Consider the following 16032-nt stretch of genomic DNA (forward strand, 5'->3'; position numbering starts at 1 on the left):
TTGAATAAGAGCTCTAGACTAAGATTTCGTACAAGATTGCTAAAGATGAACAATTTACAACAACAACAAAAAAGTTGTGTGAATGAAGTGTTAAATTTTTTTGCAAATTAGAGTCCCTTTCAGATGTTTTTTGAATAACTATAATGTAGGTGATGATTGTAGAGATGGAGCAAGGTTGTTCCAGAAAGATGGTCCTCTGTATTTCAATGGATATTGATCAAAAGAAGTCCAACAATTTGGAGGATAAAGGTCCTTAGAGTGTCTTGAGGAATATGAGTGAATGTCTGAGGAAGACTTTAAAAAGTTCTGAAAACACTCAGCAAGTCATGAGTGAGATGTACATATTTATACATGAATACACAAGTCTGGTTTATGTTCACAATAAAAATGGATAAAAGTTTATATTTTTCAAAAAGAGAAGCAGATGATTTGTATTTTTTTTTAGCAAAGCTAGTGACTCTCAAAAATGTCTTTTGAATTAAAAAACTGTCTTTGAAATATGTGGGACATGTGGCAGCCCAAGCAGTATTACAATACAAAATATGAGGGTCAATTAAGCTGTAATATAAAGTTAGCATACAGGGATGGTGGACCAGTGAATGAACTCTACTTAAGGTACCAATTGACTTCATTTCCAAGTTATTCCCAAGTATTTCCAGGTTAGTTTTTCGTCTACTATGACCCCTGGAAATTGAATGTGAGGAACCTGAGTTATTTCGATGTTGTCTGTGAAAATTTTGGCTTTATCTTTGTTATATTTTTTATTTTCTTGTTTCAAAATATCATGAAGAGAGAGTTTGTTCATCTGAAACCATTCAGAAATAGATGACAGCTCTTCATTTACTTCTCAAATGCTAAAAGTTACTACCAGGTTACAATTTATCTAAATCCACCAGTGCCAAATTTCGGTATCTGAGCACTCATCTGGGTGAGAACATGCCGTGAAGCACCCTAAAGCCTTGAGAACAGCCATGGAGCTCTGAAGACAGAAACAGAGGACTGTGGAGCCGCTGGCCACGAAGCTCCACAGCCACTTATTCAGCTGCTCCGTCGGCTTCCTAGCGAGCCAAAATTATCTTTACAGCGCTGATCTGCGACGATAGTTTCGGCGTTAGGTCTATGTTCTTTTCTATATTATTTTAGTAGTGGCCTTGTATCACGACAAGCAGACGCTCACACACAAACACACACACTTACACACACAAGCAAAAAGGCAGACAGATATAAAGCATTAGCTCCATGTGTGATTAGAACAGAGCAGCATTGCTTTATAGTATACAGTACGATGTCACCCAGCTTCTTCAGAAATTGCATTTTTGTCAATAAAGAGAAAGAAACTACTGTAAAAGGTACCATTGGTTACCGGTACTGAATTACAGGCACCAGTTCAAATGTGAACTGCGCCCAACTCTAATTATAATATTGTAAGTGTCGTCTTTTTCTGGTTTACAAGGCTGCTATGAATTTTTATGGATGCAGTTATGATCGTAGAGAGAAAAGAAATACATTTCAAAATCATGAAATCATTTTCAAAACCATATTTTGTGTCAAATGATTGATTTCGTTAGTAAACAACGGTGCCATGAGCAGGATAACATACAGCGAGCGGGTCATTACTGCAGACACGATGGTGCAAGACTGTGACGCTTGCCCTCAGTAATCCCCTACATGAAATCCTATGTTAACACTAATACAATCAACTCAGCTTAAGAATAAGCTTTTTTTGTTCACCTCTGGTTTACTTGGTAATGAACCGCTTAATGTACGTAGTACAGTAAATACGGCTAATTAAGCTTCATTTTATTTATATGGTGCGACTAACTACATTGGAATAACATGCCAAAGCTCCTGAGTTGCAATGACGACAGGTTTTCCTGATTTAATCACTCAGCCAAAATGATGAGTCGACATTATCATGTGTCTGAAATCACACAGAAGCATGACACATGCATACATACTGACTCAGAAAACATCTGACCGCCTTCACAGGACGACACTACCTTTGGACAACTGTGTGATGGGAACTGTAATCAGCCGTCGTAATATTTGGGGATGGATGTCACTGAGCATCCAGTGCCAACAATTGATCTCCTCGCTGCTTCCCATCACTGCTCGGTGCAAAAATGTGTGAATGAGTGTCTCTTATTTCCCGAAGCTGCAGCCTTTGATAGAGAATATGCCTCAGTTAACACTGAGCAGATCACATAACAATCAACTTGATGAGCCTGATCAGCACCAGACCAAGGTTTGGGTCATTTATTGGCTCGTTCAAAAAAAAAATTAGATTGAAATTGCTCTTACATAATTGAAAAGAGAGCATTCACTCCTAATCACCTTTCACGAGATAAACTAAAGAAGGCTTCAACGCGAGGGGAAAAAAAGTCTAATTTGAATAATGAAACATCACAACCTGATTTGAGAACAAATGAATCCCGACCCCGAGTCAGACTACCTGCATCCAAAGCATATTGTACATTTCGTTCTTCTCGGCGTCAAAAAATTATAAAAAAGAGGAGAGGATCTGCGAGACTGTCTCCAATCAAAAGGCCAGTTTTAGAAGCTATTTACATGCAGAGATGAAGCACATTAAAACAAGCCCAGGAACATCAAACTATCTTCATCAGAGGCTTTCTTCCATCTCCGCGCTGACGTTCCCTCTTCCTCCCCTTGTCTTCCCCTCCTTGCTGTACTGTAGATAACACGCTGTGCAAATTCCATTCAGGTGCAAACGCACATATTTGCATTTGTAACAGCTGTATAGTCGGCACCTGGTTATGAAGGAATTCCACATTCAAACTTGAAAGAAAATGGAGCAAAGCTATTTTTATATGAAGTGATAAGGCAACGAAACAGGTTCAACTTTGCACCTGGTACCTGCACCTCGTAAATCCGGCACAGTCACTCCGGCACAAAGCCTGCTATAAATGCCAGCGCCTGGGTTCTTTGAGAAGAGAATGACAAAGGGTTTTAACAAAGCTGGCCCTCATGCAGCGCAGGGAAGTCTCACAGATCAGGAGGCATGACACAGCAGCCCAGGGTGACATGCGACATGGGCCGCAGACACAGGACACAGGCTAGTTTTTATAAATGCTCCCATTTCCTCTTTTTAATAACCACTTATGCTGTCATTTCCTGCCCCATCCATCATCATGAAGGACCACACCACACTGCTGCAAAACGCTGCGCGCCGCAAAACATTTCTGCACATCTCTCCACCCGCTTTCATTATTTTTCTTCATCCTCCTTTTCCTCCGCTGTGTGTGTGTCTATGTGGTGTGCACTCAAATGTATATATACAGTGCCGTCTCTGTAAGTGTGTGGATCCCATGGGCAAGGTCCCAAGGTCCTCTCTCATCCAAAACTGCTACTAGTGTGTGTGTTTGCGTGCAATACGCTATTCATTGTGTGTGTATTTTTGGGTATGCTCTCAGTGCGTGTGTGTCTGACTGCATACCCATGGGTATCTGCCTGAATGTACTTTGTGAGAGTGTGTGTGACTGTGTATTGCATGCAGCCATGTGAAGCTGTGTGCCTGCTAGCTGCCTCCAGACTTGTATTCCCAAAACAAGCCGCGGGGCTTTGGCTCAGGTTTGTGTGTGTGTGTGTGTGTGTGTGTGCACCTGTTTGATAGCGACTGTGTTCAAGCAGTGCACGCTAAATTCTCCCTCACTGTTGTGTGCGTCCGTACCTGTCTGTGTGATTTTGTTTATGAACGTGTCTCCCCGCCAGCCTGTCCATATGTCTGTCTGTTTCCGTCTCCACCTGTTTGTTAAATGACTTCCTGTCATTTTTTTCTACAGTATGCGTCTGACTGTCTTTGCTCATCCCGGCCCAGAGTTGGGCTGTAACTGGGCCGGGGGCGGCACCTCAGGGTTGCTAAACCACAGCAGCTGCCACCTCGCTGAAAAGAAACCCTCAGATGATGTTCAGATGATGCTAAAGTTGTCTCTAAGTTTCTGCAGCATAATAACTGTTTTCATATTGATTATTGCCATACTGTACCATACTTCACTCTGAAAAACTGCATTTTAATCACACCCACTTGTACCTCTCCCAGCAGTTGCTTACTGCTGTAATTCAGTGTCTGAATGCAGCTCTTCTTCTTCCTCTCTTAGAGACTCCGGAAACTTGTGGTGAACCGAGCTTCACAAATGATGCCCAGTTTCTCTTCATGGAACGAGATCATTTTTGTTTTTCCTGCAGCTTGTCACAATGAAATACATCATAATGTCACTATTACATCCAATTAGTGGTCGGTACTTTGAGTTGTCACTGATAGCTTGGCAGCTGTGACAGAACCTATCAGCAGAGATTTGCTGTACCTTCACTAATGTTACCATGAAAGTTTTTTGCCCATAGCAGCTACTGTTAAATCAGAATATATTAAAGCCTTTAAATATGGCCACTGCTAAGCACAACATTGCTTTAAAATAATTTCAACAATGTGGGTAGTATGTGCACACCAACAACAGTAACTTCCCTCCTTCTTAGCAGCGCTTAGATCTCCCTGCTCATCTCTCAAGCTCAGTTCAGACCAAAGATTTCCAAAGAGACGAGCTGAAACATGCATCTACTTGCAATGCGCCGTTCTGCAACGTTCTAAAAACCTAGATGAGACGGTGTATCATCTCTATGCAACAACTCTCTGTTCCTCTGTTCTGATTTCCAGCTTTTCAGGCTGATTTTTTGGTTGAATGTAATTTGTAGCTTCTTACAATATGAATGAGGATAGTGATAGTGAGATACTGACTACAGCTGCATTTGTACTAGTGATGAAACGGCAAAAAACATAACGAGCATCAGATGGACTGTATTCATCATAAATACGCCACAATAATATAAATAACCAGGGCATAAGCTCATACAGTAAGCAGCAGCAGCTACCTACAGCCCAACACCAGTATACAGTGAGGGCGGAAACAGAGGGCTCGGCGGGGACGGAGCACCTGTCCCAGTAAATGAACATGCCATCTGAGGTCATTTTGATTTGATCAGCAAACTTCATTACAAGCTGATTGGCTGTAGAAAGAGGCGATGTGCCTTACGTTCTAAAACCAGCCACCGGCGGAGTTGCAGGTGACACCATCAGTCAGCTTGAGTCGAGCTCAGGCTGGCCAGTTCACACCACTGCAACTTTTCTCTGCAATGTTCTAAAATGGTTTGTAGATAACATACGATTTTCTCTTGCTCTAGGGGTGTTCTTTAAACTAAAGGTTGTACCTCTGCATTTTCGTACGCCACAAAGAGTATAGACGTGGATCGAGAGAGACCTACATCCCTCTCTTTGTCATTCTCAAACTCAAACCAAACTCCAATCAAGCTGTAAACCTAAGCAGTGCTAAAGAAATACACGGTAAGATTCTGTTACTGCGTGGCCGATTTCTCACCTAAAATGTTTTCAGAAACATCTTTTTGCTTACTGTTAAACTAGGGCTGCATGGTGGTGCAGTGGTTAGCATTGTTGCCTCACAGCAAGAGGGTTCCTGGTTCGAACCCAGGGTGGGGGAGCCCTTCTGTGCGGAGTTTGCATGCTCTCCCTGTGTCAGCGTGGGTTTTCTCCAGGTACTCCAGCTTCCTCCCACAGTCCAAAGACATGCAGGTTAATTGGTGACTCTAAATTGTCCATAGGTGTGAATGTGAGTGTGAATTGTTGTCTGTCTCTATGTGTCAGCCCTGTGATAGTCTGGTGACCTGTACAGGGTGTAACCTGCCTCTCGCCCAGTGTCAGCTGGGACAGGCATCCATTTCCTCCATGACCCCCAACAGAAACTGTTTAACTGTTATTCGAAATTGTTTGCAACCAGCCGGCTGAGATATTGTCTCCTGTGTCAAAACAGCCAAGCTGCATAAAGTCACCCACCAGGGGGAATGTTTACTCATCTGGTGCGGTGCAGTGCATTCTGGTAGCTGTAGGTTTTCTACCTCGAGTAAAAGCAAATGCCACAGCCCTTTCTCTCTTCTCTCTGATCATGAGGCCCCAATTTTATTCTAAAAGTACTTGCATCTCTCTACTACACACAGAGCCTGGTTTTATAAAACAGGCCATCTTTCCAGCAGTGAAATACTTCCTTGAATACATGCAGTAATAAAAGAGTCTTCACAAGTCTTCTCTGTTCACGCCTGCCTATCTACCACTGTGTGTATGGTCCCAACTGACATATCTTTTATTATTGATTAGTCTGCAGGTAATTCATCTATTAGTCATCGAAATGTCAAAAAAGACATGCAATCACAACTTCCTACAATCCAAGGTGATGCGTTTAAATGTCTTGTTTTGTCCGACGAACAGTCCAAAGCTTGAAGATATTCAGTTACGTGATATAAAGCGGAAAACAGCAGATGGATCCAGAAAATATTTGGCATTTTTTCTCTGCTTTTACACAAAAGATTTCTGAAACTATTGATTGAATATCAAATATTTTTCTGTTGATCAAGCAATCAATTAATCAACTTATAGACCCCAGGTGTCTTCAAAGGGCAAGGGCAAAGGTTTAGTTTCAATTTGGGGGCCCATCGCCAGAAAATCTTGAGCATCAAGCACTTAATTTCCTGCATTCTGGTGAATGTTTATGCACTAATTTGTGGCTTTTCTGCATCAATTATTGGTGTACATGTCTTTAAGTTTGTCAACATGAAAATCCTCTGCAACTGTCTTGTTTTTATTGGACAAATGCACATGTTCTAAATATTGGGGTATCCCCTGCGTTGCCCAACGAAACCTACAACTACGTCAAATTCACTTGACACACATCAGCAGCCGAACGTTACTGACTGTCACTCAAGCAACCTTAACTGTTCAGAATTTCTAAACTTTTACAGTCTTCAGTCTTTATAAGAGGGAGAATAAACTGTCCGCTGTCTGACATTTATTTCAACCTGTATGTTCAGCCGCAGATGTGTGATAAAAGTTCGGTTCTAACTGTTGCATCGAATGTATAAAAGCCTGCATCACTAAAGAAGACAACTATAGTGAGCAATTTAGACTTAAGTGCAATTCAGTGCTTAATTTTAGAGAAGAGTGAATCTGATAAATTGTGTCCCCTGCTGCTTTCAATGGGGGGCATTCTTTCTTGAAATTATAGAGATTTATTTAACGAGCATCAGTCAGAGATGTTATTTGGGAAAATAAATATTTCTAGTTGATGAGTTAGATTTTTAGTGTGAATAACCCCTCCAAGAATTTTATGTAACATAATACTACATTTAAATAACTGATCAAAACCACCCACGCCACATGACACCCACACTGCCACCACATGTAGAAAAATCCTTGCCTCGCCATCGCTCCAGGGCCAAAGCGAATATGCTCATCAACACAACCCGGAGTAGAGTCCAGACAGGAACACCGGGAGAGGGGAGTACTGTAATCGCTCCAAAACACCAGCCTCTGATCTCGTTAAACACTAATTGATGTTCTATGTTAACGAGCTTTACCTTAATTAGTGGTATTAAAAAGAACACTGGGTGCAACGTGTGGAGAGGGTGGGAGAGGGGTTTTGGGTGGGCGGCAGGATTGAGGAAACTATCCACTAATGTTGCATCAAACACATGATGAAAGGGGAGGCGGGAGAAGGAGAGAGGAAAAGGAAACTGTGCAGAGGAAGTCACAGGTTGCAAGGGGTGAGAGAAGAGACGGAAAGGATTGAGGCAAGAAGAAACAGGGGGATTGGCAGAAGAAAAGAGAGACAAGCGAGGGGGGGATTGAGCTAAGCTTGAAGGTTTTCTGTGCAAAAGTCAATGAATCAATGAGGTGAAATTGATGAAGAGCAGGGGGTTGGAGAAAACAAGCACACAAATGTTGACTCTCTCCGTCTCATCTCTTTCTCCTGCGCCTCCCAACCATGTCCCCCCTCTGATATTCAATTCCAACCAACCCTTTCTTACTCTCCTCTTCGTTCTGCTGCTTTTTCCAATCTCTCACCCCGGCTCTCCCCTTATGCCTTCTCTCCACCTCCTCCTCCTCACACCTTCTCTCCCTCCACACCTTCTGTCTCTCTCATCACCTCTCCTCTTCCCTCCCCTCCCCTCCTGTCTACCCCTACTCACAGCTGGTACAGTACAGATCTCTCAGGGCAACTGTACGACAGATCGGCAGAAAAAAAAGAAAAGAAGGGGGGGCTGACACTGAAGGCAACACTTTACGGGCAGCAGTGCATGCACCACGCTGCAGTACGCATGTGTGTACATTTCACAGGGCTTGCTCGCGAAGGGGAAGATGATCAACTGAACGGAGCATGTCACCTGTGGGTGAAAGAGCTGATTGAAATGGATATCAGCTGAGAGAGAGAGAGGAGAGAGCTGAGACCACCGAAACACCCCGCAGAAACGGGGGAGAACAACACATTAATTCCAATTTCCATCTGGATAAATGCATTCAGTGGCCTCACGGTGTAGGCCAATAAATTTGATCTTGCACTCCCAATCACTGCAGCAAATCTGTGCGAGAAGCAACACTGTGCTGCTCCATTTTACAGGTCAATGGCATGGTCTTCTCCCTTGGTGGTCTCAGTAGTCCAAGGCCTTTAAATTTTATTTTATTTTGGAGTGCTGCTGCTGCTGCTGCTGCTGCTGATGGTGGTGGTGGTGCTGCTGGTGGTGGTGTGTATTTGCACCTGTTATTCACTTCTCTCCATATTCAAGTAGTGCAAGGCAAAAACAAAAGTTATTTGGGCGCCCACAGGGGCTGCAAATTTAAAAAATCTACCTACAAAGTGAAATCTCTCACACACTCCTTCTTCACCCAGCTGGAAGACGAGAGAAAAAAAAAACACCCGCCTGTTCCAGCTGTCTGAGAGTGTTTGAGGCAAGTCAGCCCGTTGGGGAAGATTCCTCGGTGGCAACAGAGGGATAAAACTGTGTGTGCTGCCATACGCCCAAATATTCAGCGTATCGGGATATAAATAGATCAAGAGGGGAAAAACTGATCGGCAATCTTGCGGTGGCTCTATAAGACGAGCAAAAAGGCAGACACTCACGCACTAACATTGACCAGGCAGCCTGAGAAAATGAGCATCAACAGATATGATCACCTCAATTAATACATCCGCAGCAGAGTGAGGGGGAAACTGCAGCCAGCGCCGGTGTTTAAAGACTTAAACGGAACCCAAACTCTGTCTTTATTAATAATGCATAGAAAATTCCTGGCAGACAAAATCATAGCCTAAAGGTTTCTGGTCTATATGATTAATTGAACTGCCGGTAATCTGTGAGTGCATGTCGGAATATGTATGCCGGCTGCTGCTGAGAGGAACCTATGCGTTAAAGAGGCTTGTGAGTTTTCCAGGCGCAGCAATGACAGAGGGGTCAAAGCCCCGGTGCGCCGGCCGCGTCCACCTCTCCATCCCCCGGCCATCCATCTCTCCATCACGGACCGTACAGATGCCGACACCCGAGCCCCTTATTCCTGTCTCAATGACGCGTAGCACCCTCTCACTGCCCGAGCCGCAATTAATCTAAGCAGTAGAGTCTGTGTGCGTCCCTGTGTGTGTGTGTGTGTGTGTGTGTGTTTGCGTGTGTGTGTGCGGAGAACAGGGGGAAAATGCCTCCGCACTGCAAATATCATTGAAAATAAATGTACTTACTGTTTTTCACCAGCCTGTCCCCCCTCTTTTCCTGCGTCCCTCCATCCTTTTTCACATCCTTCCTTTTTGAGGTATCCGTTTTGCGGGTGTCCCCCCCCTCTTCTCCAGCCGCCGCCGCCGCCACCACAACACGCACACAGACACACGCGCAGGGGGGGAGAAAATATATATATATATATATATATCTAAATATATATATGTTCTACATGTATTCAATTTCTCCGATCTCTCTCTTTACCTCTCTCCCTCCCTCTCTCCTCTCCTCTCTCTCACACACACACTCTCCCTCTCCCTCTTTCCCTGTTCTTTTGTTAAAATTCAGTATATGCGCCCCGTCACCTAGCAACCGTCAACCTCCCTCTCTCGCTCCCTCTCCCTCTCTCCCGTTTCCTCCCCCCTCCCTGCCTCTCTCCATCACTGGCGACACGTGTTGAATGCTAAACTTAGCGGTCCGGAATAAAATTAATAAAGGGATGGACGCTCTATATCTCCCCCCTTTCTCTCTGCCTTTCCCCTCTCTCCCTCTTTCACTCTCGCGCGTATCATACTGCAATATAAATATTTACTAGAACCACTCAGCCCTCTCATTGCCCCCCCTCCACCACCACCCCCAACCCCCTCCTCCCTTGCGTCCCTCCGCATTTCCCCTCCCTTCTCCTCCATCCATCCATCCATCCATCCATCTCTGGCTCCCTCCCTCGCCGTCCTGCCTTTTTTCCTCCTCCTGCCTCCTATCGCCTCTTTCTGCTTCTCCAAGCAAAACGGAGGCGCCACACCAGCGTCTGTGGATCCACATGTGAGTGTCACCCTGCCCGGTGCGTCTTTGCATGGCGAGCTGATGCGGCGTGCGTGTGTGTGCGCGCGCGCGTGTGTGAATGGGAAACTACATGTCAGCATGTCAGTGACCATGTGTGTGCAGCTTTGCAGAGAGCATCAGCCTCAGTTAGTGAACTCCTCGCGTGCTGGCTTCAGAGCTGAAATATTTATAACGGAGTAACTTTTCATAACCATTTGTTGAAGTATGAGATGCTACAGGAGGCTGTGCTGGATTATGTTCTGTTTACTATTCTCTTTCATCCAAAGGAAGGTGAATCTCTCTCAGCTGTGAAGTACAATAAATTTGGGGATGTGTTGTTATCTTCGCCTCAGTCATCCTCCCTCTTCCTCTGTGTGTCAGCACTAATCAATGGAGCAATAGTTAGCCTCATCACCAGCAGACTGTGCACCAGGAGACTCAGTAAATGCTCTGGTTATTGGGATTTAACCTTTTCATCAGACCTCGGGTTGTTGTTGTTGTTTCGGGAACACACACACACACACACACACACACACACACACACACACAGATAAGAACACATATACAGTATATACAAACGCACAGACAGAGATGGACCGAGTGCTTAAATGGAACAAGTGCTGCAGGGACAGGGCGAGCAAAGGTCTCACTGTATTGATAGAAATGTGTCGTTTGGCCCCCGGAGGTTTGGTAAATGATGGACGCACAACTCAGTTCAATCTAATTGAACAATCATCAATATGAGGCTGACTCCAAGCAATACACAGAGCTGCAGTATTTGGGTATATAGGTTTGTGTGTGTGTGTGTGTGTGTGTGTGTGTGTGTGTGTGTGTGTGTGTGTGTGTGTGTGTGTGTGTGTGCGCAGTGGGATCAATGCCTAAAGCCAGATGTCCCCTTTACCAGGCTTTGAAAGATTTGTCCTGTGGAACCTGCATCAGTCTCCACAACACTCATTCATTGCTAGGCTTTGCCTCTAGATAGGTCACTATAGTGTGTGTGTGGCATAGATTTCGTTTCTACGTTGGGCGTGAACATATGAAACAGGGGGTCTTCCTCCAGAAAATTTTGCAACACATCATTTCTTCTTCTTTTTTTTATTTAGTAAATTTGCGCATTTTCTGCATCAGTTTTTGATGTTAATGTATCTGATTTTGTCAAAATAAAAGAAAACGTACATTTTAAATATCGAGGGATCCATGTCTCCTGTCGTCGTCATTCCTAAAGGATCAATTTACCAAAAATGTAAAATAAAACAAAACGTATTTCCAGCTGATGCATTCTTTTGGGTGTATTTGCCCTGGATTTGAGATACAGTGTCTCTGTCTCCACACTACAACAGAGCTGACTGGAATTTTCGCTTCTGCTTCTCACAGGATTGAAAAATTAGTCTTTAAAAAATTCAACATCTCTTTCCAAAAACAGTGTCCTCATTACTCCGGATAATCCACAGAACAAGCTGTCAACAGTTGTCATAGTTTTCATACGTAGCTCCAGTAAAAACTCTTGACAGCGAGGCAGAAATCTCAGAGATGAGGATCTCTAAACCTGAGCAAACAAACCACATCTGTCTGTAGCGCTAAATATCAGCAGAGGTGAGATAAGCAGTGATTAGTTGGATTAAGTTGGTGAACTTGCCCTTAAATCCAAGTGTGGGCAGGGGTGCACCATCAGGAGAGGCAAACCAGACAAAATAATTTGGGAAAAGATGCCCCAGTGGCCACTTATATTGGCACATTTTGCAATGACAACTATAAAGTCTCTTTAACCTCCCATAAAGGCACTATACAGTGCACTGCTGCTGCCCCAAAACCCCCTAAGTAGCTCCCCTTCTAGCTACCGTATGACCTCAATGGTCATCGATGGGCTTCTCTGCCTGGGGCCGGCAGAGTCTAGGATCACCACTGCCTGTAGGATCCTACAGGTGAAACTGAGCAAAGTCACACACACTGCAAGATGAAGTTCTTGGTGTTCGATCACTTCAGGAGAAATCTATCAGGCAACAATAGTGATCATGTTTAAAAGGCATTTTAATACAAAGCAGTGGTCACAAAGCACCACAGAGAACGCAGCTACAGATTCTGAAAGTCAGCAGAGTCATAAGTCATGTCAGTCTCAAGTCATGGTTTCTACTTAGACGTAAATTGTAAAGCAGTAAAGCTGTCAGGTTTCGGCTCCCAGCAGTCTTACATTATGGATCCATACATCGACATGTTTACCAGAAGATCCCTGCTCTCCAGACGTTCTAAGAGAGCCTAAAAGATTCAGATTCAGATTCAGAAAACTTTATTGTCTGTCGTAACAGACAATCTCCTTCGACGTGGCTCCACATACAAGACAAGACAATACACTGATTAGAAACAATCGCACAACACAGATTCTGAAAGCACACACAGTATAAGTACGTCATACTAAGATCTGAAGATGTTACTAATGACCAATTTTCCTGATGTTTAAGCAGAGGTTTGAACTTTAGACCAGTGGTTCCCAACTGGTCCAGCCACAGGATCCAGATTTCTCCTTGGTCGATAGCTCAAGATCCACACAGTTTAATACATTCAGTGTCATACTTGTGATTGTGTTTGTTGTCAAACTAGTTTGCTGTCTCTGTTACGTAACTTATTGTTAGTCACTCACTCCACAGCAAGAAACAGCACATGAAAATAAATGCACTGTGCCAGCAATACACTGCACTTCAAAATAAAGTGTGTTTTTTACAAACTTGAATTGTTTGCGAGTCACCTGCAGTCCATTTCGAAAGGACTTGCGATCCACTTTTGGACCGCAACCCACCAGTCAGGAACCAGTGCAATTGCCGTGCACACGGATCCGCAAAAATGACCAAAAACACTGTAGTATACGTGCCAGGCCAGTAGTTGGCTGCGTGACTTTGTAATGGAACAACACGCGTCTGCGCACATGCGCTTCCTTCTACAGAGTGGTGACGCATAAACAAACAAAATGGCAACTGCACGAACGTTTGTCTGGACGGACAACGAGGTGGAGTTGCTACAGTAAATCTGCACTTTGCTGAAGAAGCGTTGATAAATTCACTAGGGTGAGCAGCACAAACAGAGCTCGGGAGTCCGCCATTGTTGTTGTGATGGTTGACTTTCTCGCGCATGCCTAGTGACTGGAACCGTAATGCGCATGTGCTAAAAGTCTCCGTTTTCAGATGAACAGCATATTGCGAGTTTACATGACATTGGAGACTACGCTGTTTCAAAAAAATTGCACTCTGGAACCAGCTTTCAAAACGTTGCATTTGTCGTGTAAGCGATCAGCCAAAACGCAACCAAAGTTTACCCTTTTCGTTTGAAATCGTTGTCGTATAAACAGGACCTCAGACAACTCAGAAAACAATCAAAATTGTGCACAATTTAATCTATAAAGTTAAGGATTGTTTTAAATAATGCATATAAGAGCCATTTAAAATCGTTACTCACATTTTTCAATCACCAAATCGTATTCTAAATGCCGCTGAAATGTGTGGCAATATGAAGATTATCCTAAAAACATCACGTCCACTCACTAAATAAAATCAAAATACTGCTAAACCGAACTGGTTCTCCAAGATGCCATCTTTGTGTCCCTCTCCAACTCGCGTCCTGTGCGGCACGGCGAACATTTGATTTGAATTGATTATTGTGAAGAATTAAAAGGCATGACTAAAAAGAGTATCATGACACAAAAATCCAAAAGGACAGCACTTAATTAAAAGCATTACTAAAAACACATTTACAAAGTGCTCCTCAATGGTAACAACAAACCATACATAGAAACATACTAATTATAAATAATTATAAACCAATTTTAAACCTACTTGTCCTCCTTTAAACTCCATGCCTATGGTCAGAATTTCCTAAATCAAAGGTGAACTGTCAACTCTAACCACAAGTACTTCTTCATGTTTGTTTTAAAAATAGCCTTTGTTTAATATGGATGGAACAGACTGTTGCATTAGGAGATCCAAGTACAGAAAAATAAGCATCTTGCTATTTTACCATCAACATGAAAAACACTTCATGACATAATATTTGCTCTTGTGTTGGCTTCCGACCATTTCATTTTGATAATGTTACGTTTACTAGTATTTCTGGAGCCGACTAGTGAGGTTAGCAACGTTTAATCAACAAGCTGACTAATTGCACACGTCCCTGAAGAGATCCTCTATAAGAAATGCATCCAGGGGCCAGATCCATAAAACTTTGTGTACTTTACAACTAAAACTGTGAGTTCACAAAGCAGAAATATGCCGTGTGTATGCCTAATTCTTCTTTAAAAATCTCCACTATTCTGGAACTGGGCACATGAGGGTGTAAAAGCCCTGACACATTTGTTTGCATATTGATCATTGTGCCCCTCCACCACTCATTATACCTGTCAATAAGAAATACGGCAAAGAAAGTGCGACTTCACTGACTGCCTCACATCAACCAGGTTCTCCATTGATGGTGGAGCTGCTGTTATTACACATGGCTGTGGATATCTGTAGCGTCCGTACCACTGATTCATCACATTTCTGCAAACCATCATCGTGGTGAAATGTCAATTATCATTATTATTGAGCGTCAGAAGGATAATTAATGATTCATTCATCGAGCTCATGTTAGAACTGACTTCACAAAGTGCTTCACAACAATAAACTAACTAACAGGAAGATGGATGTAAATAAAAAATGAGTAATTTAAAATAAATGCTATAAATGCACCTTTGACATTTTACAGAACGCTGTGTAGCCTGTGAAAATAATGACACAATCAGGGAAATTGGCAAACAAACAAAGTTATCTGTCTCTAAGCGTATATTTAATCTCCTCATCATCATGTCACAGCTATCTCAGCTACAGCTGTGCATACTCCTGGTATAAGGAAGTGCATGAGGTGCACACATTTCAACATTCTCCCTTTATAAGCACCAGTTCATGTGTGGGAAAAGGCGTACACATGGTTTGTGTGCGTACACAGCCTTCATGCATCTGGCCCCTGGTATCTAGACTCACACACGCACCCTTGGGTCATAACATGTCGGCTTCACATTGCACCTACAGCTGCACAGGGCAGAAACCAGGGATTGCTTTCATTATTAATTTACTGACTATGTTCTCAGTTCACAGATTAATTGTGGAAACAGTGGAAGGTGTCCATCACTGTTCACTGAATCTCATGAAGACATCTCATTAGTTCTGTCTGACCCACAGTTTAAAACCTAAAAGATATTCCGTTTACAGTACAATGATGTAAGACGGAGAAAGTTTTTGAAGAGCGAGAACAAGAGAATGTTGGGATTTTTTTTTTTTTTTGCTTGAAAACTGACTCAAAAGAATCCATTATTAAAACAGTTGCACAAAGACACGCACATGCACACACACCAATTTCTACCCTGCATGTTTTGTAATGGCACAATGCTCCACTAACAAACAACAAACAATTAAGAACATAAACTGCTGCTACATGTACACTGATCTACGGTCAGTTTGGGGACTCGGCACATATGGCAATAAAGGTTAGGATGTAGGGTGATTAGGGAGATCTGCGTGTCCAGTAATTAGCTCCAGATGGTATAGGAAGACTGGTGGCCGCTGTGTCTGGGCCATACGATTTGTGATAAGGGATCCATATCTGGTTTAGTGGTGCGTTCACTGTCACTGCTGAGGT

General features: G+C 43.2%; 1 protein-coding gene across 1 annotated transcript in view; it reads right to left on the reverse strand.

Annotated features, from left to right (window-relative positions):
* The window catches only part of LOC126391796 (glutamate receptor ionotropic, NMDA 2D), a 64524-nt gene extending 54666 nt beyond the window's left edge, over positions 1–9858 (reverse strand). Inside the window, exon 1 of the mRNA XM_050046737.1 lies at positions 9582–9858. The gene's annotated coding sequence lies outside the window, so the exon portion shown is untranslated. The remainder of the gene's footprint in view (positions 1–9581) is intronic.
* Positions 9859–16032: the final 6174 nt, after the last annotated feature.

Source organism: Epinephelus moara, chromosome 6 (assembly GCF_006386435.1).
Source record: "Epinephelus moara isolate mb chromosome 6, YSFRI_EMoa_1.0, whole genome shotgun sequence".
Taxonomy (NCBI): domain Eukaryota; kingdom Metazoa; phylum Chordata; class Actinopteri; order Perciformes; family Serranidae; genus Epinephelus; species Epinephelus moara.